The following is a 24,744-nucleotide window of genomic DNA, read 5'->3' as shown; positions in this document are numbered from 1 at the left end:
ACAACATGAGTGAGTCAGTGTGAGCTCCAACTGAGAGATGACCTGGATTCAACTGCAATGAAGAGCACTGAAACAGACTGAAACAGACTGAAACAGACTGAAACAGAAAAGAGCACTGAAACAGACTGAAACAGACTGAAACAGACTGAAACAGAAACAGACTGAAACAGACTGAAACAGACTGAAACAGAAAAGAGCACTGAAACAGACTGAAACAGACTGAAACAGAAAAGAGCACTGAAACAGACTGAAACAGACTGAAACAGAAAAGAGCACTGAAACAGACTGAAACAGACTGAAACAGACTGAAACAGAAAAGAGCACTGAAACAGACTGAAACGACTGAAAAACAGACTGAAACAGAAAAGAGCACTGAAAAATAGACTGAAACAGACTGAAACAGAAACAGCACTGAAACAGACTGAAACAGACTGAAACAGCTGACAAAAGAGCACTGAAACAGACTGAAACAGACTGAAACAGACTGAAACAGAAAAGAGCACTGAAACAGACTGAAACAGACTGAAACAGACTGAAACAGAAAAGAGCACTGAAACAGACTGAAACAGAAAAGAGCACTGAAACAGACTGAAACAGACTGAAACAGAAAAGAGCACTGAAACAGACTGAAACAGACTGAAACAGAAAAGAGCACTGAAACAGACTGAAAAATAGACTGAAACAGACTGAAACAGAAACAGACTGAAACAGGCTGAAACAGAAACAGGCTGAAAAACAGACTGAAACAGACCGAAGAACAGACTGAAAAATAGACTGAAACAGACTGAAACAGAAAGAGCACTGAAACAGACTGAAACAGACTGAAACAGAAAAGAGAACTGAAACAGACTGAAACAGACTGAACAGAAAAGAGCACTGAAACAGACTGAAACAGACTGAAACAGAAAAGAGCACTGAAACAGACTGAAACAGACTGAAACAGAAAAGAGCACTGAAACAGACTGAAACAGACTGAAACAGACTGAAACAGAAAAGAGCACTGAAACAGACTGAAACAGACTGAAACAGACTGAAACAAAAGAGCACTGAAACAGACTGAAACAGAAAGAGCACTGAAACAGACTGAAACAGACTGAAACAGACTGAAACAGAAAAGAGCACTGAAACAGACTGAAACAGAAAAGAGCACTGAAACAGACTGAAACAGACTGAAACAGAAAAGAGCACTGAAACAGACTGAAACAGACTGAAACAGAAAAGAGCACTGAAACAGACTGAAACAGACTGAAACAGACTGAAACAGAAAAGAGCACTGAAACAGACTGAAACAGACTGAAACAGACTGAAACAGACTGAAACAGAAAAGAGCACTGAAACAGACTGAAACAGACAGAAACAGACTGAAACAGAAAAGAGCACTGAAACAGACTGAAACAGACTGAAACAGACTGAAACAGAAAAGAGCACTGAAACAGACTGAAACAGAAAAGAGCACTGAAACAGACTGAAACAGACTGAAACAGAAAAGAGCACTGAAACAGACTGAAACAGACTGAAACAGAAAAGAGCACTGAAACAGACTGAAACAGACTGAAACAGAAAAGAGCACTGAAACAGACTGAAACAGAAAAGAGCACTGAAACAGACTGAAACAGAAAAGAGCACTGAAACAGACTGAAACAGACTGAAACAGAAAAGAGCACTGAAACAGACTGAAACAGACTGAAACAGAAAAGAGCACTGAAACAGACTGAAACAGAAAAGAGCACTGAAACAGACTGAAACAGAAAAGAGCACTGAAACAGACTGAAACAGACTGAAACAGAAAAGAGCACTGAAACAGACTGAAACAGACTGAAACAGAAAAGAGCACTGAAACAGACTGAAACAGACTGAAACAGACTGAAACAGAAAAGAGCACTGAAACAGACTGAAACAGACTGAAACAGACTGAAACAGAAAAGAGCACTGAAACAGACTGAAACAGACTGAAACAGAAAAGAGCACTGAAACAGACTGAAACAGACTGAAACAGACTGAAACAGAAAAGGCAGAAGATGAAAAAATAAAACAGAGATGAATACAGGATGGATGGTGTGTGTGTGTGTGTGTGTGTGTGTGTGTGTGTGTGTGTGTGTGCTGTCTTTTCTGTCCTGTCTTCGTCCTCTGGTTTTCATCAGTCCCTCCATAGTGTTTCCTGGTCGTCATGGTAACGCCTCCGTTTCCCATGGACGTTCTGTCAGGTGACTTTAACTCCTCCTCAGGTCGGCAGCAGAACACGCCTTAAAGAACAAAAGGGTTCACATATGAACCCTTTAAGCCCTGAGTCCTGACTGCAGGTAAATGGTCACATATTAGAAGGAATGAAGAACAGTAGAATGAGACAGATGACCTCTGACCTTTGAGCTCTACAGCTGTTAACCCTGTACGTCCTGGACGAACAAACACTGGTCAAAGGTCAAATAGGGACAGACTTCAGGAGGAGGCGGAGCTCGGACAGTCTTCAACCCCTGGTCACTTCCTGTTTTTCTTGGAGCCTTTTTCCTGATTTTCATTTTCTGTTTTTGTGTCTGAACGTCTCCAAACCAAAGCCTCATGTGGTTCATTCAGACCAGGAACAGTTCTAGATGAGCTTCTGCAGGTTCTGTGTGCAGTTCTGTCCACTTTACCTGGTCCACATACATCCTGTCAAGTACTGAAGGTCATGGACAAGAACAGGGGTTGGTGGTTCAAACACCAGTGACCTTTAGCTCAAAGGTCAGTGTCTTCACAGATGGTTCCACAGTCCGGTTCAGTCCAGTTGGACCTGAAGAGAAGAACCAGCATGAGCCTCTGTAGGGTTAGGCTTAGTCCACCTGGGACTCATGACGGTGTAGTCCACCTGGGACCCATGACGGTGTAGTCCACCTGGGACCCATGACGGTGTAGTCCACCTGGGACCCATGACGGTGTAGTCCACCTGGGACCCATGACGGTGTAGTCCACCTGGGACCCATGACGGTGTAGTCCTGCTAAATGAACGGACTCAACACCTGTGAGAAAACTCAGGGTTTACTGTGAACAGGTCTAAGGGAGTTACTGACACCACCTACCACACATGTCAAACATACGACCCCTGAGCTAAGACCAACCCACCCTTTGTGTTCTTAAATGTTCTGTGTTCTTAAATGTTCTGTGTGTTCTTAAATGTTCTGTATGTTCTTAAATGTTCTGTGTTCTTAAATGTTGTGTGTTCTTAAATGTTCTGTGTGTTCTTAAATGTTCTGTGTTCTTAAATGTTCTGTGTTCTTAAATGTTCTGTGTGTTCTTAAATGTTCTGTGTTCTTAAATGTTGTGTATGTTCTTAAATGTTCTGTGTTCTTAAATGTTCTGTGTGTTCTTAAATGTTCTGTGTTCTTAAACGTTCTATGTTCTTAAATGTTCTGTGTGTTCTTAAATATTCTATGTTCTTAAATGTTCTATGTTCTTAAATGTTCCAAGTGTTCTTAAATATTCTGTGTTCTTATATGTTCGTGTCTTAAATGTTCTATGCTTAAATATTCTATGTTCTTAAATGTTCTGTGTTCTTAAATGTTCCAAGTGTTCTTAAATATTCTGGTTCGTTCTGTGTGTTCTTAAATGTTCTATGTTCTTAAATTTCTATGTTCTTAAATGTTCTATGTCTTAAATGTTCTGTGTGTTCTTAAATATTCTATGTTCTTAATGTTCTATGTTCTTAAATGTTCTGTGTCTTAAATGTTCTGTGTTTCTTAAATGTTCTGTGTTCTTAAATGTTCTATGTTCTTAAATATTCTATGTTCTTAAATGTTCTATGTTCTTAAATGTTCTGGGTTCTTAAATATTCTATGTTCTTAAATGTTCTATGTTCTTAAATGTTCTGTGTTCTTAAATGTTCTGTGTGTCTTAAATGTTCTATGTTCTTAATATTCTATGTTCTTAAATGTTCTATGTCTTAAATGTTCTGTGTGTTCTTAAATATTCTATGTTCTTAAATGTTCTATGTTCTTAAATGTTCCAAGTGTTCTTAAAATATTCTGTGTTCTTATATGTTCTGTGTGTTCTTAAATGTTCTATGTTTTAAATATTCTATGTCTTAAATGTTCTGTGTTCTTAAATGTTCCAAGTGTTCTTAAATATTCTGTGTTCTTATATGTTCTGTGTGTTCTTAAATGTTCTATGTTCTTAAATATTCTATGTTCTTAAATGTTCTGTGTTCTTAAAGTTCCAAGTGTTCTTAAATATTCTAGTTCTATATGTTCTGTGTGTTCTTAAATGTTCTATGTCTTAAATATTCTATGTTCTTAAATGTTCTGTGTTCTTAAATGTTCCAAGTGTTCTTAATATTTTGTCTTATATGTTCTGTGTGTTCTTAAATGTTCTATGTTCTTAAATATTCTATGTTTTAAATGTTCTGTGTTCTTAAATGTTCCAAGTGTTCTTAAATATTCTGTGTTCTTATATGTTCTGTGTGTTCTTAAATGTTCTATGTTCTTAAATATTCTATGTTCTTAAATTCTGTGTTCTTAAATGTTCCAAGTGTCTTAAATATTCTGTGTTCTTATATGTTCTGTGTGTTCTTAAATGTTCTATGTTCTTAAATATTCTATGTTCTTAAATGTTCTGTGTTCTTAAATGTTCCAAGTGTTCTTAAATATTCTGTGTCTTATATGTTCTGTGGTTCTTAAATGTTCTATGTTCTTAAATATTCTATGTTCTTAAATGTTCTGTGTTCTTAAATGTTCCAAGTGTTCTAAATATTCTGTGTTCTTATAGTTCTGTGTGTTCTTAAATGTTCTATGTTCTTAAATATTCTATGTTCTTAAATGTTCTGTGTTCTTAAATGTTCCAAGGTTCTTAAATATTCTGTGTTCTTAATGTTCTGTGGTTCTTAAATGTTGCGTGTTCTTGAATGTTCGTCTGTACAACAGAATGCACATGTATAAATCCTAAACAGGCTGAAATTGGTCACATGACCCTGGTTTATTCAGACATTTCAGTTTGTTCCTGCTGTTGACATTTGTTTTTGCAGATGTAAACGTTTTCTGGTCATGTGACTGTTTCCACTGTTCTGATTGGACCGGTCCGACCTGTTTCAGATCAGATTGGACTGAACTAAACTAAACTAAACCAAATATAGGACAGACTTACAGGATACAGACGTGGTTCTTCAGAGCAGATGAACTGTACCCCCCCCCCCCCCAGGCCTCTGAGGGGTTACTGATATTGATTTGGAGGGAAGCTTAAGTCTGCGCTGAAGGCTGAGCTATTTTTAGGCTCGGCTGTCGATCAGCTGTGCTCCCTTCAGTGGTGGGCGGGGCTGGCAGCGAGCGCCGAATCGATCCATAGTCCATGAAACGAAACCAAGAAATATGAAGTCAAAGAGCACCGTCCATCCACTGTCTCCTTCAACCTGAGGACTCCAACTAATGTGTTTTTCTTCTGGTTTTTTTAGCGGCCGATGCGGTGCCGGTGCGCAAAGATGGAGATCAGGTAAAGTGTCTTTAATGTGTTCCATCAGGATCCAATCAGCTTCAGGTTCTTCTGTCAGAGGTCAAACGGACCAGGGTCAGGAACGGACCAGGATAGAACCACATAAATCTGTGGACACATCATGTCTGCAGCTGTCACATGACCTGTTCAGGACGATCACACACACAAACAGCAACATCTCTATCAATTATATCAATTATATCAATATATAACACACACACACCACACACCACATATAAACAGTATTAAACACAAGTCAAATGAAAACAGCCCTCTGTATAATATGTACTCGCCAAATATATCAAATGATCATTAAATAAACATACATAGATATTGTTGTTGTTATTATAAGTATTTGGTATTATGTTTATGTGGTATACAGAATGGTTATATGTGACCCCCCCCCCTTGCACCCCCCCCCTTTCCCCCCCCCCCCCCCCCCCCCCCCCCCCCCCCCCCCCCCCCCCCCCCCCCCCCCCCCCAGCATGGCCGTGCAGAGTTTTCCTGGGAAGGAATCAATGTAAGTGTCTCTGTTTAATTCTCCTTCTATGCTTGGTGTCACTACCCCTTTGTCCATCATCGACCCCCAACCCCCCCAGAGTAAATGACACTAATGATCACATGACCTAAGCTGACAAACTAAAGTCAACACCAGCAGGTTGAAGAGAACAACTCCAGTCCAACCCACAGAACCACATTTGGACTAACGATCCCCTCCCTTCGAACCTCCATCATTGTAGTTCTAGTGGTTCCATGTGAACCTCCATCATTGTAGTTCTAGTGGTTCCATGTGAACCTCCATCATTGTAGTTCTAGTGGTTCCATATGGACTACAGCTGAAAACCCAACAGAACAGTTGGATCAGATGTAAATGGATCCAAACACAGACCAAAGAAAACAGAATTTAAACAGAAATGACACTGATACAGGAAATAGACTGGACCAGATGATGGTTTTTTTAGTTTTTATTTTACTTTGTTTTTTTCATTTTTTTATTATTTTACTCAGTTTTTGTTCATTTTTTCATTATTACTTTGTTCATTTTTTCATTATTTTACTCTATTTTTATTCATTTCTTCATTATTTTACTCTATTTTTTGGACACATCCATGAATTCGTGTCCCTTCAGTTTGAGTTGTTGAACTAGTGGGTCTGATTCATTTTTAATTTGTCAAACTGTTGTTTTTGGGTTTTTTTGTCTAGTGACGGTCGATTCAGTCCCTGTAGAACTGACACTGTCCACACATGTACAGAACCATATCTGGTCACCTTAGAGCTGCAGTTGGTAGATCAGCACAAATACAAAGGAATGGGTTCAGACGGTGGTACGTTGAATGTTTGGAACTATTGGCCCCGCCTCCAGAACCAGAGGAAGGATGTCCATATTTGGTCCTTCATTTTGTCCAGTGGGAGTCTGTGGAAGTGTTGTAAGTGTGTTTTCTGTACCACTCTGGTTTCACCTGTTTTCTTCTGTCCTCCTCTGTCGTCTGTGTCTTCTGTTCCGTCCGTCTGTCGTGTCTGTGTGTCCTCAGTTGTCCATGGAAGACACCACGTCCATCCTGCCTCGTCTGAAGAGGAAGTCCACCAACACCTATGGGATCGGCGCCCTGGCTAAGTCCTCTCTGTCAGGTGTGTCAGGTGTGTGTCTGTGCTGCTACATGGTAAAACCGCCCCATGTTGGCTCCAGGTCCAGGTCCAGGTCCAGGTCTGTCCAGGCTCCAGCTGCGTCGTCCCAGTCAGTGGTATTTCTTGGTTTGTTCCAGTCAACATCACATGGTCGTTTGGTGTTGAAGTGAAGCAGAAACAAAGGGAGGGGGGGGTGCATGGGTCGTATGTTTGCCCCCCTTTGGGTCTGTGGGCTGTATGTTTGCCCCCTTTGGGTCTGTGGGTCGTATGTTTGCCCCCTTTGGGTCTGTGGGTCGTATGTTTGCCCCCCTTTGGGTCTGTGGGTCGTATGTTTGCCCCCTTTGGGTCTGTGGGCCGTATGTTTGCCCCCTTTGGGTCTGTGGGTCGTATGTTTGCCCCCTTGGGTCTGTGGGTCGTATGTTTGCCCCCCTTTGGGTTGTGGGCCGTATGTTTGCCCCCTTTGGGTCTGTGGGTCGTATGTTTGCCCCCTTTGGGTCTGTGGGCCGTATGTTTGCCCCCCTGCTCTCCAGTTCTGGTTCTGGATCTGCTTCTTCGGGTCAAACGTCCATGTGACACACTGCACAAACACAGAACCACCTCCAGCCTTTAAGGGCTGGAGCTTAACAGTCGACTTCAGTCGGAGCCGGAGGAGGGGAGCTTGGAACCAACATGGCCCCCCCCCCCCCTCCCACCATTAATTCCAACAGCAGACGTCAATGACAGACACATTGGAGGAGTCATTGATGGAGTCGTTCAGATCTTTGAGTTCAAAGACACTAAAGTAAGTGCACTTCCTTACTTTACCTCACACATGTCCACAGGCATGCTGGGAAACAGAGTCCACCTGGTGCAGTGTGGTGCTTCTGTGTGCTTCGTACTGTTTCAGTCCAGTGTGGTCTGGTTCTGTTGTGTCTGCTGTGTTTGACGCAGACACACTGGCCTTTAAAGGGTTCATACATGAAACCGTCCAATCACAGCCTCATTCATCTACAGACTCATCAGCCATCCACAGGTCATCATCAGCATCCATGGCCCGCCCAGTGCATCCACAACTCCACCCACTGCATCCACAGCTCCGCCCACTGCATCCACAACTCCGCCCACTGCACCCACAGCTCCACCCACTGCATCCACAGCTCCGCCTCCATCACACACTCATGTCCACCTGTGGTCACGCTGCCATCTGATCCCGACAGCGGTCAGCATGGAGGTCAGAAGGTGTGACAGTGGTGTGTGTGTGTGTGTATGTGTGGTATGTGCGTGCGTGTGTGTGTCTACGTACCCGCTGTAGGCGTGACCCGCTCCATGAAGGATAAGGTGACCAAACCCACCGCCATGGCCCAGGGCCGCGTCGCTCACATGATCGAGTGGCAGAGCTGGGGCAAGCCGTCAGCGGGGCCCATGGGAGGGGCGGGGCTTAGCAACCTGCAGAGGGAGAAGGAGAGGAGGATGGAGAACGACGCCTACAGCGACCTGAGCGACGGCGAGAAGGAGGCGCGCTTCGCCGCAGGTGAGATTCCACCAACCCAAGAACCCACAAACATACGAACCCACAAAAGTACGAACCATGAATGTACAAACCTACGAAGTACGAACCCATGAATGTACAAACCTACGAACGTACGAACCATGAATGTACAAACCTACGAACGTACGAACCCATGAATGTAAAACCTACGAACGTACGAACCCATGAATGTACAAACCTACGAACGTACGAACCCATGAATGTACAAACCTACGAACGTACGAACCCATGAATGTACAAACCTACGAACGTACGAACCCATGAATGTACAAACCTACGAACGTACGAACCCATGAATGTACAAACCTACGAACGTACGAACCCATGAATGTACAAACCTACGAATGTACGAACCCATGAATGTACAAACCTACGAACATACGAACCCATGAATGTACAACCTACGAACGTACGAACCCATGAATGTACAAACCTACGAACGTACGAACCCATGAATGTACAAACCTACGAACATACGAACCCATGAATGTACAAACCTACGAACGTACGAACCCATAAATGTACAAACCTACGAATGTACGAACCTACAAATGTACGAACCCTCAAACCTGTGAACATACGAACCCACGAACCTGTGGACGTACGAACCTACGAACCCACGAACATACGAACCCATGAATGTATGAACCTGCGAACGTACGAACCCACGAACCTACGAACATACGAACCCACAAACCTGCGAACGTACGAACCCACGAACATACAAACCCATGAATGTACGAACCTGCGAACGAACGAAACTGCGAATGTATGCACCGACAAACCTGTGAATGTACGAACCCATGAATGTACAAACCTGCGAATGTACGAACCCATGAATGTACGAACATACGAACCTGCGAATGTATGAACCCACAAACCTGCGAACGTACGAACCTGCGAACGTACGAACATACGAATGTACGAACCCATGAATGTACGAACCTACGAACGTACGAACCCACGAACATACGAACGTACAAACCCATGAATGTATGAACCTGCGAATGTACAAACCCACGAATGTACGAACCCATGAATGTATGAACCTACGAACGTACGAACCAACGAACATACGAACCCATGAATGTACGAACGTACGAACCCACGAACATACGAACCCATGAATGTATGAACCTACGAACGTACGAACCCACGAACATACGAACCCATGAATGTATGAACCTACGAACGTACGAACCCACGAACATACGAACCCATGAATGTATGAACCTACGAACGTACGAACCCACGAACATAGGAACGTACGAACCCATGAATGTATGAATGAATGTATGAACCTACGAACGTACGAACCCACGAACCTACGAACCCATGAATGTATGAACCTACGAACGTACGAACTCATGAATGTATGAACCTACGAACGTACGAACCCATGAATGTATGAACCTACTGAACCTGTTCTAAACCCGGTCTAAACTTGTTCTAAACCCAGTTTAAACCCGCTCTAAACTCATTAAACCTGTTCTAAACCCGCTCTAAACCTGTTCTAAACCCGCTCTAAACCTGTTCTAAACCCGGTTTAAACCCGGTCTAAACTCATTCTAAACCAGTTCTAAACCGGTCGAAACCTGTTCTAAACCTGGTCTAACCTGTTCTAAACCTAGTTTAAACCGCTCTAAAATCATTCTAAACCTGTTCTAAACCCGCTCTAAACCTGTTCTAAACCCGGTTTAAACCCGGTCTAAACTCATTCTAAACCCGTTCTAAACCTGTTCTAAACCCGGTTTAAACCCAGTCTAAAGTCGTTCTAAACCTGTTCTAAACCCGGTTAAACCTGGTCTAAACCTGTTCTAAACCTGTTCTAAACCCGTTCTAAACCTGTTCTAAACCCGGTTTAAACCCGGTCTAAAGTCATTCTAAACCTGTTCTAAACCCGGTCGAAACCTGTTCTAAACCCGGTCTAAACCTGTTCTAAACCCAGTTTAAACCCGGTCTAAAGTCATTCTAAACCTGTTCTAAACCCGGTCGAAACTTGTTCTAAACCGGTCTAAACCTGTTCTAAACCCAGTTTAAACCCCGCTCTAAACTTGTTCTAAACCTGTTCTAAACCCGCTCTAAACCTGTTCTAAACCCGGTTTAAACCTGGTTTAAACCCGTTCTAAACCTGTTCTAAACCCGGTCTAAAGTCGTTCTAAACCTGTTCTAAACCCGGTCGAAACCTGTTCTAAACCCGGTTTAAACCCGGTCTAAACCATTCTAAACCTGTTCTAAACCTGTTCTAAACCTGGTTTAAACCCGTTCTAAACCTGTTCTAAACCCGGTCTAAGTCAGTCCCTGTGCTGTGTTTTCAGGGATCATGCAGCAGTTCGCCATCAGAGGCCACTCTGTTCGGATGGAACTCCATGGAGGGGAGAGTCTGGGCGCCGGCTCCGCCCATGGCAGCGTGGCCCACCTCAGCGAGGTCAACCAGGAGAGCATCACCAGCAGAGGTATGAGATCTGAACCCGACTAACCGAACGGACCGGGGTTCAACACACCTGAACGCACCACACAACCACAAACACCTAGAAAAACCACAGGGGTCTGAGGGGACCAAGTGTGTTTAATATACTCACCTGGACACCACAGGGTTAAAGTGTGTTTAATATACTCACCTGGACACCACAGGTTTAAAGTGTGTTTAATATACTCACCTGGACACCACAGGGTTAAAGTGTGTTTAATATACTCACCTGGACACCACAGGGTTAAAGTGTGTTTAATATACTCACCTGGACACCACAGGGTTAAAGTGTGTTTAATATACTCACCTGGACACCACAGGGTTAAAGTGTGTTTAATATACTCACCTGGACACCACAGGGTTAAAGTGTGTTTAATATACTCACCTGGACACCAGAGGGTTAAAGTGTGTTTAATATACTCACCTGGACACCACAGGGTTAAAGTGTGTTTAATATACTCACCTGGACAGCAAGGGGACCAAGTGTGTTTAATATACTCACCTGGACAGCAGAGGGTTAAAGTGTGTTAATATACTCACCTGGACAGCAGAGGGTTAAAGTGTGTTTAATATACTCACCTGGACAGCGGAGGGTTAAAGTGTGTTAATATACTCACCTGGACACCACAGGGTTAGTGTGTTTAATATACTCACCTGGACACCACAGGGTTAAAGTGTGTTTAATATACTCACCTGGACACCACAGGGTTAAGTGTGTTTAATATACTCACCTGGACAGCAGAGGGGACCAAGTGTGTTTAATATACTCACCTGGACAGCAGAGGGTTAAAGTGTGTTTAATATACTCACCTGGACACCACAGGGTTAAAGTGTGTTTATATACTCACCTGGACACCACAGGGTTAAAGGTGTTTAATATACTCACCTGGACAGCAGAGGGGACCAAGTGTGTTTAATATACTCACCTGGACAGCAGAGGGTTAAAGTGTGTTTAATATACTCACCTGGACAGCAGAGGGTTAAAGTGTGTTTAATATATTCACCTGGACAGCAGAGGGTTAAAGTGTGTTTAATATACTCACCTGGACAGCAGAGGGTTAAAGTGTGTTTAATATACTCACCTGGACACCGGAGGGTTAAAGTGTGTTTAATATACTCACCTGGACAGCAGAGGGTTAAAGTGTGTTTAATATACTCACCTGGACAGCAGAGGGTTAAAGTGTGTTTAATATACTCACCTGGACACCACAGGGTTAAAGTGTGTTTAATATACTCACCTGGACACCACAGGGTTAAAGTGTGTTTAATATACTCACCTGGACAGCAGAGGGTTAAAGTGTTTAATATACTCACCTGGACAGCAGAGGGTTAAAGTGTGTTTAATATACTCACCTGGACACCACAGGGTTAAAGTGTGTTTAATATACTCACCTGGACACCAGAGGGTTAAAGTGTGTTTAATATACTCACCTGGACAGCAGAGGGACCAAGTGTTTAATATACTCACCTGGACAGCAGAGGGTTAAAGTGTGTTTAATATACTCACCTGGACAGCGGAGGGTTAAAGTGTGTTTAATATACTCAACCTGGACAGCGGAGGTTAAAGTGTGTTTAATATACTCACCTGGACAGCGGAGGGTTAAAGTGTGTTTAATATACTCACTGGACAGCGGAGGGTTAAAGTGTGTTTAATATACTCACCTGGACAGCAGAGGGTTAAAGTGTGTTTAATATCTCACCTGGACAGCAGAGGGTTTAAAGTGTGTTTAATATACTCACCTGGACAGCAGAGGGTTAAAGTGTGTTGAATACTACATCACCTGGACAGCAGAGGGTTAAAGTGTGTTTAATATACTCACCTGGACAGCAAGGAGGGTTAGCTAATGATCCCTCCCTTTAGTCCCCTTTAGTAACATTATCCTCTAATGCTGCCATTAGTTCAGCTGCAGATACAGAGGAAAACATGGAGGACGCCACGGTAACCGCCTCCACGGGTAACCGCCTCCACATCAGCTGAACAAACACCGCTCCTTCCCTAAATCATGGAGCTGCATGGCTGATCGGGTCTGAGTGGCTCTGCTTGGTGGTCTGTGTGGACCCACCTCAAGACCCTCTGTGGTCCGTGTGGACCCACCTCAGACCCTCTATGGTCCGTGTGGACCCACCTCAGACCGGCCCTGCTGGAAACCGGGGTTTATGTTTGGAAAATCAGAGGCTGTTGGATCTAAAAATAGCTCCGTCAGTTGCTGTGGTGAGCAGCTGTAAAGGACTTTTAGAGGACGGACACACAGCTGCAGCTGCAGCACACTGCCGTCACAGCCACAGACACCAGTGGAAACATCTGAGTGACGAACCCTACAGTGGAACATCACAACAGGAACCAGAACCAAAATGACCTGATTCAGCCACGGTCTGCACACACCGCTCACAAACTGAGGCAAAAAATGACAGTGAAGACGGTCAAATGTTGGCTGAATAGAACACAAACAGTTTTCTGGAAACACACACTGATCCTGGTCAGTGTTTGGAGCCTCAGCTGGTTCCACGACACTTCAGCTGAGGAGCACATCAGAAGAAAAAAGAGAGCAAAAGGACGAGAAAGGAGCAAGATATGGACCAGCTGACCCCAGACCAGCTGACCCCAGACCAGCTGACCTCAGCGGCCGTAGTGACCACTTGGCCTCGTCGTCCAGAACCATTTGAGGGCTGGTTTGATGTGTTCAAGTTCCAGTGGTAACAGACGGTGAGACCTGAGGGTCACATGAGGACAGTGTTCATTAACAGGCTTCATCAACCACACACACACACACACACACACACACACACACACACTGTGTGTATTAGTGTGGATGTAAACGTGGTCATTAATGAACCTGAGACTGAGGAGAAAAACAGACAGGATGAATGAAAGAAGAAACAAATTAATGAATGTGTGTTTTCTTGGATCCATGTGACGTGGCAGGTTGTGTTAGTCCTGTCCTCTGAGGCCTCGTCCCTTTGACCCTCTGTCCATCTGTCCTTCTGTCTGTCCAGACCAGGTCCTCCACCACTCCTCTGCAGACGTCTGGCCTCATACCTATGTGTCCCAGGGTCTGTACTGTCTGTCCTCGTCCGACGCCTGGGACCCCATCACCAGCCAACCCTCGGGTGTGGCCTCCCCGGCCGCAGGCTCCTACATCATGGCTGCAGGTTCGACTCAGATCCGCCCACTGACGCTCCTGTCCACGCCCGCCGATGCTCCTTGTCCACGCCCACTGACGCGCCTGTCCACGCCCACACACAAAGACACACCAAGGGACTGTTACTGGCGCTGTTAGAAGAAGAATCCATGTTATTTACACATTTTTAGAAGAGGTAGACTGTATTCATCCCACTGTGGGGAAATGTCACAGTTGACAGAAGCATAACGCAAAACTAATGAGTAAGGAAGACAGAAAATATACACCTGTGAAACCAAAACACTGAAAAACCTAGAAAGCACTTGGAGAGCGCAGACCTCCAGACCAACATTTCCTGAAAACTTTATCCAAATCCGCCATAACTTTTTGAGTTATCTTGTTAACAGACAAACAACCCAGATGAAAATGAACCTCCTCGGCAGAGGTAATGACGAAAACCGAAAAACAAAGTTAATGAAATAATGAACAAATTAACAAAACCAAAACAAAAATTCACTCAAATTACAAAAAGAACAAAACCCAAACAAAAATTCACTAAATTAAAAAAAAAAACAAAATCAAATAAAATTAATGAATAATGTACAAATGAACAAAACCAAATAAAAACTAATGAGATAATGTACAGAATGAAACAAAAACCATTTTTAAAAAATGAAATAATGAACAAAACGAACAAACTAAATTAAATTAAACTTTAATGAATAATGTACAAAATGAAAGAAACAAAAAAAGTTGTGTAATAATGTACAAAATGTACAAAACCAAATAAAATGCAATAACATTTGAAAAAAATGAAGAAAACCAAATTAAAATGTATGAAATATGTACAAAATGCAAGAAACCAAATAAAAATTCAGTAAAATTTTGAAAACAATTAACAAAACCAAATATAAAATGTATGAAATGTACAAAATGAACAAAACCAAATAAAAGTCAGTAAAATTTTGAAAAAAAAAAAAGAAAACCAAACAAAAATTGAGTAAAATAGTGAAAAAATGACAAGTGACAAAAACAAAATCTACTACTTAAGTATTTGTATGAATGTAGATTTAAACGTGTACCTCATATTCATATTTGTTAATGTCAGACAAACGTGTGTCCGTCCTCCTTCGTGTCCTCAGAACTTCAGATTCTGAATTTGTTTCTTATTGGATCAACACCGTCACGGACGGGACACTGACTGATACCGAAGCCGGTCCAACCTCTGTCCTGTTGGACAGGAGCGGCGGGCGCTGCGTTTGATGGCGTTAACACACTGTATCTGACCTGTTCCAGGCGGCGGCGGCAGCGGGGCTGGGGCGACGCCCGGCGAAGGCTACGAGTCCTCCGGTGGGCGGGTACCGCAGGGGCACCAGGCCCAAGCTGAGCCTGCAGCAGCACAGTCAGCTCCAGCAGCTCCAGCAGCTCCAGCAGCTCCAGTAGTTCCACCACTACCAGCAGCAGCAGCTCCTGCAGTACCAACAGCAACAGCAGGTCAGAGCCCCGCCCACAGCCACGCCCACACACCCCTCTGGCTCCTCCCCTGTGTTTCTGACCCCGTTTGTCCTTCCAGTCTCTGGAACACCGGCTCCACAGTGCCTCCCACTCCCTACAGGCCACGCCCAACAGCACCATCCACAGCCTGGGCCCGCCCACACACCCCCGCCTCGCCGACCTGTGGGGGGCGCTCAGGTCGACGCCCACCAGGTAAGACCCGCCTCAGGCCCAAAGAACCGAGCCTGGTTCTGACCAAAACCGAGTCACCCAGGGACACAGACGTCTGCCGACACAGACTCTGACCTCCTGTCCTTTATCTGACCCGGACCACATGTGGAAAGTGGTCCGGGTCAGATATGGGACCACATGTGAAAGTGGTCCAGGTCAGATTTAGGACCACATGTGAAAGTGGTCCAGGTCAGATTTAGGACCACATGTGAAAGTGGTCCGGGTCAGATATGGGACCACATGTGAAAGTGGTCCGGGTCAGATATGGGACCACATGTGAAAGTGGTCCAGGTCAGATTTAGGACCACATGTGAAAGTGGTCCAGGTCAGATTTAGGACCACATGTGAAAGTGGTCCGGGTCAGATATGGGACCACATGTGAAAGTGGTCCGGGTCAGATATGGGACCACATGTGAAAGTGGTTCCAGGTCAGATTTAGGACCACATGTGAAAGTGGTCCGGGTCAGATATGGGACCACATGTGAAAGTGGTCCAGGTCAGATTTAGGACCACATGTGAAAGTGGTCCGGGTCAGATATGGGACCACAAGTAAAAGTGGTCCGGGTCAGATTAGTGCTGTTCAGGTGTCTTTAACAGATTGGATACAGGTCACACCTAGTTTTAGGTCAGTTCTCGGTGGTACTAGGTGTGTTCTAAGCAGTTTTTAGGTAGTTCTAGGTGGTTCTTGGTAGTTCTCGGTGGTACTCGATGGGTTCTAGGTAGTTCTGGGGGGTTCTCAGGTGTTCTAGGTGGTACCAGGGTGTTCTGGGTGGTTCTCGGTGGGTCTAGACAGGTTCTCTGTGGGTTCTAGATGGTACTAGGGGATTTTTAGATGGTTCTGGGGGGTTCTTGGTGGTTGTAGGCAGTCCTAGGTAGTCCTAGGTGGTTGTTGGTGGTTCTAGCTGGTTCTGGGTGGTTCTCTACTCCATTGTTGGCAGTTGTAGTGTTCTCCATCTGATCCTGGAGGAAACGGTCTTCATGAAGGTTCTCTGGATCCAGAACCGGGTTCTTTAATAATTCAACACTGAGGTACTTTCCTTTTTGCAGCCAACTCTTCCCTTCCAGTGTGTTCCTCCGGTTCTGTGAACCGTTGTGTGGACTGGTACCAGTGTGTGTCCCTGTCCTGTTGTGTGGGTTCTGTTTCAGGTCTAACACAGTCACTGAAGGGTCCAGGGACGGCGGACAGGTAGGAGACAGAGGCGGACCGGGCCTGTGCATGGAGCCGTCCCACAGCTCTGCACGCCGGCCTGTGGAGGACATGGTGGAGATGGTGGACCTGGAGGACGTGGTGGACATGGAGGGTTGTGGTCTTCAGTGTCATGTGTTTGCAGCTCCAGGTGTTTGGATCGGACGCCTGTAGACGCGTCTGCCTTTTCTCTGTGACGTTCCAGATGCAGAACCGGGGACAAAAGAGACAGTCCAGTGTCCGTCTTTTACCGTGACACATGACTAACGGGGTCGATGGACAGAACCGGTGCACATGACCATTAAAAAAAAAAAAGATTTGACCTGAAGTTCACGTTTATTATTAGTCTGACCTTTGACCTTTGAGACAGAGACAGACATGAGACGTGGACAGACGTGGACAGACGGAAACAGACGTGGACAGATGTGGACAGACGTAAACAGACGTGGACAGACGTAAACAGACGTGGACAGACGTAAACAGACGTAAACAGACATAAACAGACATAAACAGACGTGGACAGACGTGGACAGACGTAAACAGACGTAAACAGACATAAACAGACGTGGACAGACGTAAACAGACGTGGACAGACGTAAACAGACATAAACAGACGTGGACAGATGTGGACAGACGTAAACAGACGTAAACAGACGTAAACAGACGTAACAGACATAAACAGACGTGGACAGACGTGGACAGACGTAAACAGACGTAAACAGACATAAACAGACGTGGACAGATGTGGACAGACGTAAACAGACGTAAACAGACGTAAACAGACATAAACAGACGTGGACAGACGTGGACAGACGTAAACAGACTTAAACAGACTAAACAGACGTGGACAGACGTGGACAGACGTAAACAGACGTGGACAGACGTAAACAGACGTGGACAGACGTGGACAGACCGTAAACAGACGTGGACAGACGTGGACAGACATAAACAGACGTGGACAGATGTGGACAGACGTAAACAGACGTAAACAGACGTGGACAGACATAAACAGACGTAAACAGACGTAAACAGACATAAACAGACGTGGACAGACGTAAACAGACGTGGACAGATGTGGACAGACGTAAACAGACGTGGACAGACGTAAACAGACGTAAACAGACATAAACAGACGTGGACAGACGTGGACAGACGTAAACAGACGTGGACAGACGTAAACAGACGTAAACAGACATAAACAGACGTGGACAGACGTAAACAGACGTGGACAGACGTGGACAGACGTAAACAGACGTGGACAGATGTAAACAGACGTAAACAGACGTGGACAGACATAAACAGACGTAAACAGACGTAAACAGACATAAACAGACGTGGACAGACGTAAACAGACGTGGACAGACGTGGACAGACGTAAACAGACGTGGACAGATGTGGACAGACGTAAACAGACGTAAACAGACGTGGACAGATGTAAACAGACGTGGACAGACGTAAACAGACGTGGACAGATGTGGACAGACGTAAACAGACGTGGACAGACGTAAACAGACATAAACAGACGTAAACAGACGTAAACAGACGTGGACAGATGTGGACAGACGTAAACAGACGTGGACAGACGTGGACAGACGTAAACAGACGTGGACAGACGTGGACAGACGTAAACAGACGTAAACAGACATAAACAGACGTGGGACAGACGTAAACAGATGTGGACAGACGTAAACAGACGTAAACAGACATAAACAGACGTAAACAGACGTGGACAGACGTAAACAGGCGTAAACAGACGTGGACAGACGTAAACAGACGTGGACAGACGTAAACAGACATAAACAGACGTGGACAGACGTAAACAGACGTGGACAGACGTAAACAGACATAAACAGACGTAAACAGACGTAAACAGACGTGGACAGACGTAAACAGACGTGGACAGATGTGGACAGACGTAAACAGACGTGGACAGACGTAAACAGACGTAAACAGACATAAACAGACGTGGACAGACGTAAACAGACGTGGACAGATGTGGACAGACGTAAACAGACGTGGACAGACGTAAACAGACATAAACAGACGTAAACAGACGTGGACAGACGTAAACAGACGTAAACAGACATGGACAGACGTAAACAGACGTGGACAGACGTGGACAGATGTAAACAGACGTAAACAGACGTAAACAGACGTGGACAGACGTAAACAGACATAAACAGACGTAAACAGACGTAAACAGACGTGGACAGACGTAAACAGACGTGGACAGACGTGGACAGACGTAAACAGACGTAAACAGACGTGGACAGACGTAAACAGACATAAACAGACGTAAACAGACGTAAACAGACGTGGACAGACGTAAACAGACATAAACAGACGTAAACAGACGTAAACAGACATAAACAGACGTAAACAGACGTAAACAGACGTGGACAGACGTAAACAGACGTGGACAGACGTAAACAGACATAAACAGACGTAAACAGACGTAAACAGACATAAACAGACGTAAACAGACGTAAACAGACGTGGACAGATGTAAACAGACGTGGACAGACATAAACAGACGTGGACAGACGTAAACAGACGTGGACAGACATGGACAGACGTAAACAGACGTAAACAGACGTAAACAGACATAAACAGACGTAAACAGACGTGGACAGACGTAAACAGACGTAAACAGACGTGGACAGACGTAAACAGACGTGGACAGACGTAAACAGACGTGGACAGACATGGACAGACGTAAACAGACGTGGACAGACGTAAACAGACGTAAACAGACGTGGACAGACGTAAACAGACATAAACAGACGTGGACAGACGTAAACAGACATAAACAGACGTAAACAGACGTAAACAGACGTGGACAGACGTAAACAGACGTGGACAGACATAAACAGACGTAAACAGACGTGGACAGACGTGGACAGACGTAAACAGACGTGGACAGACATAAACAGACGTGGACAGACGTAAACAGACGTAAACAGACGTGGACAGACATAAACAGACGTAAACAGACGTAAACAGACGTGGACAGACGTAAACAGACGTGGACAGACATAAACAGACGTAAACAGACGTAAACAGACGTGGACAGACATAAACAGACGTAAACAGACGTGGACAGACATAAACAGACGTGGACAGACGTAAACAGACGTGGACAGACGTGGACAGACGTGGACAGATGTAAACAGACATGAAACCGGTCTCATCAGTGACGTAAAAATGAAAAACAAATCAACATCAATGTTTCTGTTGAAGTTGAAAAGTTGAGACTCATGGCTCTGAAAACAGAATCAGCTGATTCTAACAAATACTAGAAGGTTCTTCCTGAACCTGTGGGAATAACCGGTTCCACATGAGGTTCTGATGGTACCATGCACTGGTTCGGTCCAACGGTCCCAGAACCTGCAGCTGCTCCTCCTCCAGGACAGCTGAGGGGGCGGAGCTCTGAGTGGAGTTTCCCTGTTTACAGGTGGAGGTGGTGGGACAGCTGACTGCAGCCATGGCTGACATGGGTGTAGAAACGGTCGGAGAAGAACCAGAACCAGAATCTGAAGGAACCCAGGATCAGTACCAAGAGGAGGAGGAGGAGCTGACCAAGGTACTACACCTGTACTATGCCTGTACTACACCTGTACCACACCTGTACTACACCTGTACTACTACTACACCTGTACTACACCTGTGCTACACCTGTACCACACCTGTACCACACCTGTACTACTACTACACCTGTACCACACCTGTACCACACCTGTACTACACCTGTACTACTACTACACCTGTACTACACCTGTACTACACCTGTACTACACCTGTACTACACCTGTACTACTACACCTGTACTACAACTGTACTACACCTGTACTACACCTGTACTACACCTGTACTACTACACCTGTACTACACCTGGACTACAACTGTACTACTACACCTGTACTACAACTGTACTACACCTGTACCACACCTGTACTACACCTGTACTACACTGTACCACACCTGTACCACACCTGTACTACTACTACACCTGTACCACACCTGTACTACTACTACACCTGTACCACACCTGTAAACACCTGTACTACTACTACAACCGTACCACACCTGTACCACTACTACACCTGATCCACACCTGTTACTACACCTGTACTACTACTACACCTGGACTACACCTGGACTACAACTGTACTACTACACCTGTACCACACCTGTACTACTACTACACCTGTACTACTACTGTACTACACCTGTACTACTACTACACCTGTACCACACCTGTACTACTACTACACCTGTACACACCGTGTACTACTACTAACACCTGTACTACCCTGTACCACACCTGTACTACGCTGTACCACACCTGTACCACACCTGTACTAACCTGTACTACTACACCTTTACCACACCTGTACCACTACTACACCTGTACCACACCTGTACTACACCTGTACTACTACACCTGTACTACAACTGTACTACACCTGTACTACACCTGTACTACTACTACACCTGTACCACACCTGTACTACACCTGTACTACTACTACACCTGTACCACACCTGTACTACTACTACACCTGTACTACACCTGTACCACACCTGTACTACGGCTGTACCACACCTGTACCACACCTGTACTACACCTGTACCACACCTGTACCATACCTGTACCACACCTGTACTACTACTACACCTGTACTACACCTGTACCACACCTGTACTACACCTGTACCACACCTGTACCATACCTGTACGACACCTGTACCACACCTGTACTACTACACCTGTACTACACCTGTACCACACCTGTCTACACCTGTACCACACCTGTACCATACCTGTACGACACCTGTACCAAACTAGTACCACACCTGTACTGCTACTACACCTGTACAACCTGTACCACACCTGTACGACACCTGTACCACACCTGTCCACACACCTGTACTATACACCTGTACTACACCTGTACTACACCTGTACGACACCTGTACTACACCTGTACTACACTGTACTACACCTGTACTACACCTGTACTACACCTGTACTACACCTGTACTACACCTGTACTACACCTGTACTACACCTGTACTACACCTGTACTAACTCTGTACTACACCTGTACTACACCTGTACTACACCTGTACTACACCTGTACTACACTTGTACTACACCTGTACCACTGTAACACTTGTACCACACTGTACCACACCTGTACTACCCTTGTACCACACCTGTACCACACCTGTACTACACCTGTACCACACCTGTACCACACCTGTACTACTACTCACCTGTACTACACTGTACTACACCTGTACCACACCTGTACTACACTTGTACCACACCTGTACCACACCTGTACTACACTTGTACCACACCTGTACCACACCTGTACTACACTGTACCACACCTGTACTACACTTGTACCACACCTGTACCACACCTGTACTACACCTGTACCACACCTGTACCAACCTGTACTACACTTGTACCACACCTGTACCACACCTGTACTACACTTGTACCACACCTGTACCAACCTGTACTACACCTGTACCACCACCACTACACTTGTACCAACCTGTACCACACCTGTACTACACCTGTACCACACTGTACTACACCTGTACCACACCTGTACACCAGTCTCGTGTCCTTTCCTCTGTCGTCAGTTGGACTCACTGGGCGTTAACACCTGTCCCTCTTGTCTCCTCAGGTGGAGGAGGTGACCTTAACCTGGAACCTGAACCCTGCTGCTCCTGACCCCGTCCCGCTGGGGAGGATGCCCCCCCCCAGCTCGTCCACCCAGGGCTCCAGCCCGGGACCGCCGCCGCAGACCGCCGAGACGCTCGCCGAAAGGACACCGCCGGACGTCACACCGTGCGTCATCCGGTCACTGGAGGGGAAGGATGAGGAGGCGGAGGACGGGTCCATCGTCGTCGTGGTAACCAACTGAGACTCAGAACTCGGCAAAAGACTGAGGACAAAAATACTTGAGTAATCCATCAAGATATTCTAATCCAACACCCACCCACCCCACCCCGAAAATATTTACCCCACCTGGAGACGAGAACCATGATGGGACAAATGAAACAGAGGACACATGAGGAGGCGTGTCCTCGGTGAGGACTTTCGAACATTTGGACCAAAGACAGTCAAACAAACCCACAGGAAGTTCTCAAAAAAAAACACAAAAGGAAAAGGCGGGGCCTGGTTAAAAACAAACTCAGCGCAGGACAGACGCGTCCACGGCGACATGACAGCCCAATTGTCTGTTAGCGTTTGGGAGGAGGGTCATCACGTCAGAACCGCCGTCCGTTGGCTGCGTCAGGTTGATTGACAGCTGCCTCTGACGTGGTGGAGCTCCTTTTCTGTGGCCACGCCCACAGTGGAAGTGCATGCTTTTTAACAGTGACCCCGCCCCCTAACGCTATAACACAGTATAACGAGTAATAATCGATCAAACGGCTTTTTTTAATAAAGGAAAACCCAGATAAATGGACATGTATTTGTATGAATGTGTGTGTGTCCGTATGAATGTAGCTCCGTTTGTGTCAAATATATCTGTTCTGGGAAACACAGTCTGCTGAGTGTTCCTCTGTTTTTAACGTTAATTACTGTAATTAACAGGTTAAAAGAACATTGGACACAAACTGAAGTGCAGGTTCAGTCTGATCATTAGCCCCTCCCCCATGTGCGTCCGTCCCAAATTTACAGACATTAATTGACATTTGTTTGACCAGGTCACTGAAGGTCAAAGGTCATGGCACCAAATGAAAGCCCATAATGCCCATAATAATGGGGGGGGGGGGGGGGGGTGTCAGTAAATCTGTCACGATGACGGATTTTTGTAAAGTTGGTGTTTAGTGGATCCATGACTGAAAATGAAATTATGATTATATTTCTTTGACCTAAAGTTTTAAAGGTTCATTGATCATATTTGGACAAAACTGTTGGATGTTGAAGAATCGAATTTCAATTCAAACCAGATGAAGAAACCAAAGTGAAGGTCGGGGTCAACGATGGGTCGCAGAATGAGGAGGAAACGAGCGAAAAGAGATGAAGGTGACGTCGAACAGGAAACTACTGAAGACAAACGGCAGACAGTGACAGAGTGGACGAACAAGGACACGGTTCAGAAAGTCAACCTTTATTGGACCAAACATTAAAGACAGACATTTGTTTCTACTAAAATTGAAATAAATTAATAAATATATGAATAAATACATCGATTCCAAAGGCGTCGACCTGAACATTCACAACTGAAAACACACAGAAACAGTTCGAACAAACCAAGATTAAAGACTTTAGAGGAAAACCTGCGACGAAGGATGGACGGAGAGGACGGATGGACGGACGAAGAGGATGGAGAGGACAGACTAAGACGACGGACAGACAAAGTGGACGGACAAAGACAAAGGATGGACAGAGAGGACAAAGAGGATGGAGAGGACCGATGGATGAAGAGGACGGACGGACGAAACCCTTTAACACATTCACGTTATCGTCATTCAGCCCATTTACATGACCATAGTAATCCGATATCTGAGAGTAATCTGATATCAAGGAGTAATCCGATAATTGTAATCATATGTGTTGCGTTTACAGTCACTTCATAAATGCGATAATCCTAACCCTGGTTTACGTCAACT

General features: G+C 45.1%; 1 pseudogene; it reads left to right on the top strand.

Annotated features, from left to right (window-relative positions):
* The first annotated feature begins 2,167 nt into the window (after positions 1-2,167).
* On the top strand, positions 2,168-23,148 carry LOC115416649 (uncharacterized; annotated as a pseudogene).
* Positions 23,149-24,744: the final 1,596 nt, after the last annotated feature.

This window comes from Sphaeramia orbicularis, unplaced genomic scaffold (assembly GCF_902148855.1).
Source record: "Sphaeramia orbicularis unplaced genomic scaffold, fSphaOr1.1, whole genome shotgun sequence".
NCBI lineage: Eukaryota > Metazoa > Chordata > Actinopteri > Kurtiformes > Apogonidae > Sphaeramia > Sphaeramia orbicularis.
The sequence above is the reverse complement of the archived record's forward strand: the minus strand, read 5'-3'. Positions and strand labels throughout refer to the sequence as shown.